A 13,895-nucleotide genomic window follows, 5' to 3' on the forward strand; every position below is an offset into this window, starting at 1 on the left:
ATAAATACCATAACACTCCCATTGTAGCGTGCGTTTTTGCAATTTTACATTAAATATGGCATAAAATTCAAAACGAACGATCCACTGTATATTATTTCTGACGTTGTTAATGTATACAAAAATAAAATTTAATTTTCTGAAGGACTGGTTAAATAATAATTTAATTGTAAGTGCTTGTTATTATTGATTATTATTAATTATTATTATTATTATAAAGCATTACGTTTCTATCAGAAGACACATTAAAGTTGACATTTGTAATTTTTTTTTAAACGTACGTATTTACTAGTGAATCCAACTTTTTGCAATTTAAATTTAATTATTTATACGAAATGACGTAGCTGAAATATAATTGTGACAGTGAAAAACATGTTTCTCAGAAACCCCTCGCTATTACGCGGTTGATTATAATATTAAACGCGCATCGTAATTAGGTAGCGGAAACTTATTTTATTACACAGACACGATTTTAATTTTTCGCATTAATTATAATGACTTTGAACACATTACGTACACACAATTTAACGCACGAAAACTAATGCCACTAACACACTTGTCCGAGTGAGCTGCCCAGTGTGATATAATATGTTTTATACCTATGTGCATTATGTATATACAAGTAGGAACCTACCAGATACTTTCAGTAAGCGCGCGCTTTTATATTATTTTTTAATTATACGACGCTTTTAATGACTCCTGCAATCAGCCGTGGTATACACGTTTTAAGGTTTCTTTCAATACCGTACAATTATTATTATTATCATCATTATTATTATTATATCGATTGAAAATGACGTCAAAACAATTATTTTACATAGAAAAAATATTAAACCCTATATCACCCACAATACTTATAATTTAATAGTATAATAATTTTTAATTACATATATATATATATATACAGAGGGATTCATTTAACGTTCAAGACATTCATCAGTTAACACTAACGTTTTCGAAAATATTATTTATTTTTACTATTTTTATCGATATCGTTTTTAAGTTTTTTTTTTTTTTTTGGTTATTATTTGAACGATTATAACATATTATATTTTTAATTTCATATTCAGAACCAGAATGTCATTTGGAGTATTTCGATCTATGAAAATCAAATTTCGAAGAATAGTTTATTACAGCTATAACTTATAAGTATTTAAAGTTTAGACGAATGATGGAGAAGTTGACCAAAATTGTGCGTGTTATTCATGTATCACTCCACTATAACGTATACAACTAAAAATAATAGTTAGGTATGATGATAAAAATACTTAAAACATATTATATTTTTTTAGTCTTAAAATCACAAAATATTTTTTGAAAACGTCAATAGTTTTTGAAATAATAAGAAGTGTCTTAATCTAATAATATTGTCTTAATAATTGGATCATTCGGTATATCCTGTAGTATAATACTCTTTTTTCCAGGAAAAACTCCGTTTGGAAAGTGTAAAAATGACGGGTGATGTATAATATATAAATATGCGTAATATACATTTTATCCATTATTATATTAGGTAGGTATTGCGGTAAAGTTTATTGGCCATAATTCCGAAACAAAGTTTCGGTTCGTTTCGTATTGGCGAAAATTTATTGGTCCCATCACGGCGCCGAGACGTCAAAAATATATACGCTAACCGTAGGCCCCGGAGATATATATACAGCATGGTAGGTATAGGTATATAATTCTGCAGTCCGTGTGTAATCGCGTATATAGGTACACTATACCGTATACCACGTATAAGTGCACCGATATTTTTTTTTATTTTTATTTTATTTTTTTTCGAGAACACGAGCATTCGAGTCGAGTTGGAAACTTTTATTTATTTACTTATATTATTATATACATACACTATATATATATATACATTTTTTTTTTTTGGCTTAAGACATAAACAATACACATTGTTGATGTTATTGCAGTATATCAGGGTGAATATAAAAAACAACGCCCTGACTACGTACCATATAATATAAAGTCCGAAAAACATAAAAAAAACTGCATCGTTGAAGGTATATTATATTATATAGTGTGTTTATATTTGATGATATATAATATACAATTGAAATATCGTAGAGAGATAGTAAAATAATATAATATATATATATATATATAAACGCACTGTTGTTTAATAAGGCCGGTTGAAGGTCTTGCGTTTTTAAAATGTGCAATAAATGTAATTTGTTTAAGGACGGTTGATTTAAATTTTATTTTAAACGACACTTAAACCATAGAGTCGCGTCAGAATAATATTACTGTTATTAAGTTGTTCCTCATCATCATTTCTGGTAGAATATATTTTGTATTTTATTTTTTATTTATGGTCCATCCGATCACGCTTATACGTAAATTACATCAGCAATTTATTTATTTATTGTTTCATTATTACAACAAAATTTACAAATTATAATGTAAAAAAAAAAAAACGATAACCGAACGGTTTTAACGTAATAACGAAGATGATGACGATGAGTGCATAGTTATTGACATCGATAGCCAATCGTTAATCAAATATCCCATCAAACATCAGTCATCAAGATGAAAATAACAAGAATCACGCATTGACGTCAATTTCATCATATTGCCATTAAATAACATTTTTTTTTTTTAACTATAAATGAAAATTAGGTACCTAATTATAGTACACGATGTAAAATATTCTTTAGATCAAAGTTTTTTATGTTTTTTTCTTGAAATCCAATATAACGTAAAGTAAATTGAAATGTTTAATATTATTTCGCTATAGTACCTACCTGTTATAGTATATGAAGTATCATAGTATGATATTTAAATGTTAGTATTATTATATAATAATAATAAAAAAGAGTGTATGAAAATAGTTGTAGACTTAATATGGTAGAAGTACAATCAAATATGTAATAGTAAAACAATATTGTAGTCATTAGTCAATGTCAAGTAGCATTATTACAGTTATATACAACGGACGGACGAGAAACATGTCTTTTGAGTTTTGACTAACATTACATTACTATCGTCACGGAGATCAGTTTTTGATTGTTTGTTTTATTACTTGACCTAAATTAATAATTATTTAGGAAGGTTGTTCGTATTATTTTATGGATGAACCTAATTAATATTTTATAAGTTATAATCCTTTTACTATTTCATAAACAGAAAAATCAAAATATTCTTTTAAAAGAATAAATAAAAGATAAATTGAAATCATTGTTTGTACTTTTATAAATGCAAGTTTAGTAGTAGGTATACTTGTAAACTTATAAAAGCCTATAAATATTTCTCCAGTTAACCTTTTTCCCATTTATCTTAATTAAAATATAATAATATACAGGATAGATATTTTAACAGTACTATATTGTAAGGATTTTTGTCAACAACGCATTAGCTTTCAAAAAAGTCATATTTTTATTTAAATATTTTACATTTTTGATAGATAGTATACATTTTTAATTTCTTATTCTGAATCAGGATACGTTTTTGAGATTTTGTGTGCATCAAAATTAAATTTGGAACGAGTAGTTACAATAGTGTTTGAAATTTAGATCAGAGGAGTGGAGTGTACAGTGTTAATACAATTTTGGTCTACTATTTCATTTATCTAAACTTTAGAAACCTACTTATAACTAATTAACTTTTAATGAATTCTCTGAATTTGTTTTCATAAAACTTTCCAAAAATATATTCTGTTTTGGAGTATGAAATTGAATTAATTTTAAATTTATGTTGTCATTAAAAAAAAAAATAAAACCTTAAAAACAAAAAGTGTTGTTTTTTAATGAGTTTGAAAATTATGGTCATTTTCAAAAGCTTTAATATTTTTCTGGATAATGAGTGTTTATTTTTTCTAAAGAATATCTCAGAATTAATTTAGCTGTCTATTTTATATTTCATTGTCGCTAAACTCTTAGGTACTCAAAACTAATTTGAGTTAATCGTACAGACGGCCGCAACGATCGCAGTCACTATTTTGATACATCGAATCTCTAATATAAATCTGTGCAACGTATCGTCTGTAATACGAGAATACCGTCGTTGAACCATATATGATATAATATGATGATAATAATAATAATAAGTATATTAATTATTAGTTTTACACTTACCTGAAAACCTGATCGCTTGTGTTCTGTACGGATGAAGTAAATACAAAATATATAATACCATCCATACAACAGATTATTTTATACGTAGTTTATTTATCACAGTGTAACGAGAACCTTAATATTTGCTCTCGTTTTCGTACAATATACAAACTTGAATTTGTTTAGTTTATATGACAATCGTCAGTTGATTGCACGAATGCATCCCTTTATTATTATTATTATTATTATTATCTATTCCGTTTATCCGTTTTAACGCACGTCCACATAATAGGTATAGGTACGTATATATACATTGTATACACTAAACACAAATAAACACAGTTCAGGGTCAATACGGTATTTAAAACCGATTACCCGAGCTTTGCCGTTAAACGGAATGGTATAATAGTTCTATTATATAGTAAAATTATTATTCATTGTTTGCCATTATTATTATTTTTTATTTTTATTTTTTGTTTATATTATTATGTTGTTAACCGCAGCGGATGGCGGCGTGTACGTTTATATTATTATTATGTACTCACGGCCGGAATAATACAGTCTGCATCAGGGTGTGCGAAGAACGAAGGGACCATTCCGGTCTTTCCCTCCCTCTACTGTGTATAATAATATTATTATGTTATTATGATATGATCGAACCGATGTACATTATAATATTTCGTCGAATAGATATCACAGGAAGTTTCGCAAAAAACCACGATTTATTTTTATTTTTTTAAATATACAATATTTTTAACATTTTCAAAATGTATATATATGCACTCACACACACACACATTTTTCTTTAGATACTTACACACACACACACTATCTCCTCGTTTATACATCGTTCAAACGTTGCTGTTATTGTATATATTTTTACCGTCAATATTTTTTCCGGATATATATACGTATAGTATGTGTACCTACTGTACCTACCCAAATATTATAATACAACGCGGTGCGTGGTATTTTGTCTTTGGGTCGTAATAACGGGCGCTATTGAACGCCAAATGGCCGTACTATATACCTACATATATAATGCTATATCGACCGAAATGTATAATAACAATATATATTCGTGTCAGAAAATAATAAAAATCATCGACACAATAATAACATTGTAGCGCCGTCGTCGTTATGCTCATTGTCGTTATTGTATATACTTTTTTGATGTGCGCGCTGGCATTCGGAACCGCACACTGGTTTTCGCAAAACTTTATTAAAGATCGAACGTAGGCATTACCTATTTCTACGTACTTATTAATATCCTATAAACCGGAAATAGGAAAACAAAATCTCTGTGGTCGAAATTGTCCGATACTTTTTTTTTAATATACACAAGATACAACCGTCTATATTATATTTGAAGTATATCTACAACCCACATTTATCATAATATACTAACTATATAACCTGACTTCGTCTGTAAAAAAAAATTAACCAATATAAAATAAATCACATCTCAGTTTTAGTGTACTTCAGCTTATAAAAAAATTGGCGTCGGTATTTCTCGCATAGTGAAATCATTTTACCGATATTTTTTAATCCACTTATGGTGGAATAGGTAACACAACTATTTTTGAACGCGGTTCAAAGTACTTTCCAAACTTTTCTGATATCCCTATCCGAGATACCTACAAATTACAATATCCGAAATTTTCATCAAAATCGGATAGATTTATATAGATTAAATATAGAAATTTTTTATGTTTGTATAATCAATCATAACCCTATTTATAAACAAACAAATGTTTTGAATTCTTAAGTTAAAACGAAATTTTTGTGTGAGAAATCCTATAGGAACTAATAATAATATAGGCTGAAAAATGAAGCTATAAACATTTCCCGGATTTCAAAATATACTTGTGCGAAAAATATGTCAATTGCTTTCTAAATCTATAAGTCTCTAAACGCACGTTCACTTAAAGTATAATGACAAGAGGTGATTTCCAGAATATAGAATTATAAGGATTTGAGTCGTGTTTGAAAGTAATAGTAATCCAAAAGATTCTCGTGTATTTAATAAAATTATATTACGTTACGTAAAATTGTAATAAAAATGTATTTTATACATAAAAAATATACGTAGTAACCACTCCTATCTTTATATTTTATACTCTTATACCTATAACAAAAACTACAATAAATAATGTTAACCAAAATAATTTTTTTTATTCGTTTGTTGAGTATTTTATTAAGTGTTATTAACATATTACTATGTTGTTTAATTATACTTTCAGAAGTTTGAAGATTTTAATTACAGAGAGAAATTTTAGTTTAAATACTTCTTTGTTATTTTTCAATCTAAGTTGTATACAGTATTAAAAAATGTAATACATAACAAACTAACCTAACCTGCGCAAGAATATAATTTATCTTTGTCCTTGTGTATAATGCAACGTTACGTAAAAAATTTAAATTGAATTGTCTTATCCCGTGACATTACAACATATTTTTTACATACCACCGCTGTGTCATATAAACAATTGCATCGAATAAAACGACGTCATACCATTTCTAGAGTGGTTATAGGGGAAAAAGAGAATTTACGTCAAGTCGAGATTCGCAAGATTTGTACGAAATTTTTAATAGCGGATGATAGATGATAATATTTAAAGTCAAACTATCTCCGTACGCCGCGATGCGCGTCGTTTTTGCCGATAGCTATAGGTTTATAAGAAGAAAGTTTTAGTAATTTTGTGTCCGAAATTTTGGCATATCCAGGCGAGTATTGAAAGTTCCGTTTTGACGAGTTCGAGTTATAATCGATGTCAGCTACGATGAACCGTGCGGAGGTTTAGTTGCGGGGTGTAGAGGGTATCGCTTGTGTACATACAGTAGTTATTGACTTTCACGTACTTAAAACGAATATATAAAAGAAGTGTCTCGGGCGAGTGTCACCGAAATGAACATTATATTGTCTTACGTCACAATTCACTCGCCACGATGAACAAACTAAACGAGAACGTAATATAATGTGTATGTATATATGTATGTGTGTAAACATATTACGGCCTAGAAAGAAAATCATATACACATTGAAGCATTTAATATAGATGTATACGAAGTAAACAGGTGTGAGAAAAAAATAAAATGTATTGTAGTGAAGTATAATATAATATGGATAAAAATGTATTTCGTTTAAACCCATTTAAAATTGGAATCGAATTCATCTGTGATCGACACAAATGCGACAATACGCGTATAGCTGAGACGTAATTTAATTTATTTTTTTATTTTTAAAGATTGGTGGAATTTTTTAGTTTTTAAACTATCGAGGGGCAAAGGCGTACGACATTAGCACGAATAATAAGTGCACTACGTTGTTTATGTTATATTATGGAGTAATTAAAAAATAAAAGATTGCTGCGAATTTATACAATAACATGTTTATTCGAAAACTTTTTATAATGTGCAACTGTGTAAATGTATATGTGCAATGCAATACGTTTGTTGGTCTCCCCGGTCCCTACAATATAATATGAAGAGTGGTGGCGAAACTCCGTAAACACGCCATTGCTGTCGGTTTTTGGATTTATGTAGGTAATAAAAACGTTTCCTAAAAAGTGAAAAATTAAAATGTTTGAAACTCATTTAGGTACCCGTTGATTCTAAACGAAAGTTTTGCGTTTCTGAACACGCTCGTCAACCGACGTCTACCGACGCGGAATATAATATTATAATTGCAGCAGTACTCATACAATAACGATTCAGAATGTATAAAATGTGTATTATGCATATAGGGGTTAAGGATTTATAAAAGTTAGCATGTTTTACAATAATCATCCAAACCACCATTATAGCTAAATTATATAAAAATTAGATCCACAGTACAGTAATTTATAATTAGTAGCTTATTTTTTCATATATTTAACTTTTTTAGGTGTTATTTAGACCATATTTTGTATTTTACTTGAATTTTAATTAGTGTATATTTCACATGTATTTTGACATTATAATTTTTTTTTCTTTAAATCGGCGAAAAAATCAAATAATAATATGTACTTGTATACATTATATTTTATCAAATGTTATTCGATAAAATAAATGTGGAATATGTATTTTCTTAATTTACATTTGTATAGTTGAGATTAACAAACGTCTATAATTTCGTAACTACATACGGACTACATTTATGAAAATGTGATAATTTATTCAGTCGGTGTTCGTAAATATAATATATAATAGTTTGTCTTATATATTTCGTAGGAATGTGGTAATATTGTTGCAGTCGTTGAATTTATAATTTTTCATTACTAATTTATTATGTATTTATTATTATATACGCGCATATTATAGAATCGAAAATAATATTGCATAAGTTAACTGCACTTTGCATATGTATGTCACTGAAATCTTCCTAAATGGTTGGATCGATTTTGATGACATTTTTGTGTTTGTTTGAGTGGGTCCCTGAATGGTTTAAGATTCACAATTGAACCCAATAGGTAATGCTACAATTTGGTTTTTGGAAATGTTGACATGGATATGTTTTAAATAATAATATGTATATGTGAATGTTGGACGGCAATGATCTCGGGAACCACGTATTCCAATGACATGAGTTTTTTTGTTTTTGAATGAAAGTACACTATAGAGCCGGTTTTAAACATAGTTTTATCGGCCCTATTCCTGTACTTACACTGAATATTTAGTGATAAAATATTAGTGGCGCTATCTTTGCAGGAAAATAAATTTAAATTTATTATTAAAAATATTAAAACTTTTTTCTTGGTAAAACTAGAATAATTGTCAATATTGTATTAACTTAAATTTTTTCTGTTCATTCAAAAATAATGATAATAAAAATATGAAAAAAAAAATTAACAATTTTCCAGCGAATTGAAAAGTACACTAAAACCGAGATACAAGAACGTTGCACCATGCGTTTGTTCAGGCAGAGAAAATTTTAAACTTATTTCTGATTCTATAAATAAATTAACAATCAAGTTATTAATTTTTAAAACAAACGAAAAATACGCATATGAAGAAGGCATAAATGGAACACCGTGTCATCTGTGAATGACGAGTATATATTATAACGAATTGAACAATGTTTAAATCACATAATTACGAAACGTAATTTTAATGGGCAACCAAGTATATTAGGGTAACTGCTTGGTTGCTGGCTTCCGTGTAAGCTCAGAAAACAATTTATACATCTATGTCTCTCGTCATAAAAATGAATATGTGTAATATTTACAAAAAAATATTAGAAAATCGATAGAAACTTTGAAGAATTATAAAAAAAAGAAAAAAACATTTAGTTTAACACCCTAACAAACTAATTTTTTTTTAAAAATGCTGCTTTTAAATGGTCAAAAAACTGTGGATGGGCAACGCTTGGAGTGATAATTAGGTGTTAAGTTGATATGTCAGAAATATCAGCTGTACACCTGCAGATCAAAAACTCAAAAATATTATTTAACCACAAGCGTTATGCTAAATATTAGTAATAGGCAACCAAATTCATAATATAGATGCATTTCTTACGAGCAACGAGGTGCGCGGTACCGTTAGTATATGATAAAATAATATATTAATATAATGCCTGGTACATACCATTCTGTTATACGTGTCGTGTACCCTCACCCCTTCCACATCGTCCATCGGTCGTTGATTAATCGGCGTGCTTCAAAAGTATAGCGTGTTCGGCGTTTCGTTTAATTTCGCTTTTATAATGCCGAATAAATGGAAACGCATTTTTCCCCCAAGCCTTTTCTCGTTCTGATTAATGGCCGTGTACAAAGACCCTCACGGACCGTCTTGAAAAACGGTCGTTTACAACACTACCACCGTCGATCGGGAAAATAGGTGCAGCGCAGAAGTTATCGGCGATGCGTTATATATAATATTATATAGGTAGGTTGTATGGACGTAGACACAATAGGGTGTATTCGGAATCACTTGTAGCGGAATCGGAAGGGGGTGAATTGTGGTTTTACCTATATGGTAAAAGTTTGATTTGACTATAAAATTATTATTTTGTCACGTACATACACACTTATTTATGTATATACATATAAGTATATACAGACTATACGGCATGAAGCCAGAATTGCGAAGTTTCCGAGATGGCGTCGGCGATCCTCGGCGATCCGTCCATTGTTTACCGTTTAATATTCGGGACTTATCTTGAAGCCAAATTGGGTTGTTTAATAACTTGAATAGTCATCACGTAACTTAGGATCTATACGTCGTATTAGACGATAGCAGGCATATTTGTGATACTAGTAGAAACATATAATATTAATGCGTAGGTATATACGTTAAAAATTAAAATTAAATATAAAAATATTTTATAAGTAAACATTTTAAACTGAATTAGAATATGATGCGCAAGAAGTTTAATTATAATGTGATACGGATTTTAATATTATAAGAACTTTTGAACTAACCTAACTTCGAGGAGTCGAAAAGACGACAAACATTAATTAATTGAGTTATGCATAGGTGTATATAAAAAAATACTCTTTTCCCAATAAATGTTTATAAAGTATACGTATATATTTTATATAATATTATATATTATGTTTAGTATAACACGAGTCGTTAAAATGTGTCATGATGATTGAATAGATTACTGATTAATTATTTACGTTACTTTACACAAACAAGGATATAAATTTAATTAAAATCGTAATTTTAATTAACGACAGGATCGTACCTTATACGAAGAACGGATTATAATTTTAATCAAAATAAATATAATATATTATACTATATCCAATGATAAATCATATACGTATTACGTATATAAATATATTTTACTGGAAAGGTGGGCAATGCCGTATTACTAATTTCTAAGTGTACAATAACAGCTTTAAAAATATAAAACAGTTTGAATTTGAAAGCATAAATGCATTTAAAACATGGTTATAATTTGATATCTATATTATTATCATTGATGTATATAAAAATTATCATTCACACAATAAAAACCAATTCAGTTAAATCTTAAATACGGGTTTGCTTCATGGGACAAAGTCCTATAAGTTTTTTGCCAAAACTGAAGTCATTATACGTTTTAAAATAATATCAAATATAAAACTTGTAAGACATGTTGTGTTAAAAAAAAATGTTGGTAATTATTTAATCAAATTATGTATATTTTTAGTATTTGATTTTGATATTTATTTATTTTTAAAATATATCTGTAAATAATTGAGGTATTGAATAATTCGGTAAGAAAACATAATAAGTTACACAAAATAAGTTTTGTGCCTCACCTGTAAAATTTGAATTACGACGTATTTTGACTTAAACTAACCTAACCTATATATTATATTATATTAAAATAATTGTTTAAAGCGTACCTAATTAAGCAATCGCCCAGACCCTACCTCAGAAAGTGTGTATAGAATCGACAATGAATCAATTATTATTGTCGACGTAGGTATATGAGATGTGACAACGGCTCAGTGCTTTGCACGGTCCAACAGGGTTTGCAAACAACTGCCCACGGGGGTGAATCACGCGAACGACAGCTAGTATGCAATAGTTTTATACTAATTATAATAGTAATAAGATTTGTAACTATTTTTGATACTATTTAAATAAACATAAAAATTTTCAATTTTCGTGAGCCAAAACTAAATTTGTGTGAGAACTATAAGCCACCAACTCTTTAGACGCCAATAGGGGTTGAAATAATAATCTATAAACACCCTCACAGTTTCATAAAATCTATTGATAAGGGTTCATAATAGTTTTTTTTTGTCTATATAGCTAGAGGATAAACAAAGAAACATTCGTTTTTATATGATATATCGCCATATCGGTATACGTATACGCATTATTGTACACAATTCGTGGAAACATAGCGGTCATTCAGATCGTAAACAATCGTGTTTTTCTTTTCATAATATTTTTAAACGTATACTCCAAATAGAGTGAAAAATACACTGTATTAATTAACGCGTATCAGTAAAGTTTCCATATATTATTATATATGTATGTTATTTAACAAACATGTTATGAATTATGATTTATTATATTATTATGATTTATGATGTACTAAACGAATTGGAATAGCCGCGATCGAAATGATAGTATTTTTTTATCCACAACAATAGTATTCTAGTTATGCCTGACAATAATAATTGTGATATTGTTGTGATATTCGTTAAATAAAAAAAGAAAAAAGAAAATCGTGATTGGTGTGCTTCATGTGCATAAGACTCGGAAAAACGGCGATGCCGCGGGTACTGGCATATTTTTTTCAATCAAACTGTGCGTATAATAAGAATAGCAATAATAATAATAATAATAAAAAAATATATGTAACGCCCTTCGGCGGTGGCGGTAAGTCGGCCAAAGAAAATAAACATCGCACAAAAGCTAAATGAAAAGAAAAATTGAATATTTTTTTCCGCTCTCGGCCAGCAAATGTTCGCCGGTATTATTATTTTGTCGAGATATTATTATTATTATTATTGTATTGCGCGCCACCGACTTTTTTGCGGACGATTACTTTAATGCATATTCCGTGTAGCGCGCAAACGTCCTATCTCACCTCGACGGTTTATATTAGATATTTTCATGTACCATATAAATAAATGTATTTATTTATTTTTTCCAGAGTTTCCGGTTTTATACGGACCGAGAGTGAAGTCGGATATTATGGCAAAAACAAGGATGCGATTCCCACCAGACCGTCAATGAAAATACAAACCGTAGCGAGTAAATTATTGTTTATAATTATATACAACTATGTTAAAACAAACTAATTTATAAATTACTCGTCAATGTTGCGTATAACTTATTAAAATAGTTAATTTGTTTGTATACATTAAATATGCATTAAAATGTATTTATTTATATTCAAATATTGAAATACCTAATTGGAAAAAAAAAACTATTATATTATGAAGTCACACAAAAACTGTACACTTAACACTTAAACTATACTGAGTAATGTTAACATATTTTCGTATTAAAATTATTAAAATTTTTTTTATATAATTGTATTTTTATTTACGTTCATTTTTCCATCTTATGCATAAAAATTTAGTGATAATTTTACTGCATCTAAACTGCTTATATAACTTATCAGCGTCAATTTCTCGAGTATAGTTTTTCATTCCAGATGGATTTTGATCGTAGCATACTTAAAAATGATATACTCTAGCGGGTCATTGTACATTTTTAATAAGTAATTTTTTTTAAAATATTTAATTGAAAATTCTACCTTCTTTATTTCAGGTTTTATGTTTTTAATTATTAATTGCAATTCTTGTTAGTTATTTGTTATTATTTACGAATACATACTGAAAAATAGAGTGGTACTTAAAGTTGAATTCACCATTAACATTTTTGCATACATTTATTTGATACTCCACTCATCTCAAATATAAATAACTATTTGTTTGTTTGTTTGTTTATTTATTTATTTATGTTAAACGGGTTATTAAAATCCTTTGGGAAAATACAAAATTATTTATTATAAATTATTATTTATTTTCTGCTTAACTTAATAATTATATAAATTAAATAATCTGCCTACATAGATGATAAAATTATTAAAAAAAAAACAAAATAAACAAAAAATTTGTATTAGTAATTATAACAGTAAAAATAGTGGTAAAGTACAATAAGAAAGAATTAATAATTATTATAATAATAAGCTGACAATAACAACCAAAAATATCACTAATAATTCAAAACATTAATTTTACCAAGAAAATTTAAGGTCGTATAAACATTCTATTCACATTGCGTGACATAGAAAAAACTTACATTATCCGGTATACAGTTCACCAATGACAGAGCTCTAAGGAAATCATACTTAAAAGTTCGAACTATTAACTTAATGTTTAATATCTATAAATTTATCTT

General features: G+C 28.2%; 1 protein-coding gene across 2 annotated transcripts in view; it reads left to right on the top strand.

The window, feature by feature from the left end:
- LOC126550855 (AT-rich binding protein-like) overlaps positions 1-13,003 on the top strand; it is a 62,889-nt gene extending 49,886 nt beyond the window's left edge. Inside the window, exon 3 of one of the 2 annotated variants that reach the window (XM_050203332.1) lies at positions 12,640-13,002. The gene's annotated coding sequence lies outside the window, so the exon portion shown is untranslated. Of the gene's footprint in view, positions 1-12,639 lie in introns of both variants that reach the window. The other variant, XM_050203339.1, reaches the window with a different exon arrangement.
- Positions 13,004-13,895: the final 892 nt, after the last annotated feature.

The sequence above is a fragment of the Aphis gossypii genome, chromosome 1 (genome assembly GCF_020184175.1).
Source record: "Aphis gossypii isolate Hap1 chromosome 1, ASM2018417v2, whole genome shotgun sequence".
In the NCBI taxonomy this organism is placed as follows: Eukaryota; Metazoa; Arthropoda; class Insecta; order Hemiptera; family Aphididae; genus Aphis; species Aphis gossypii.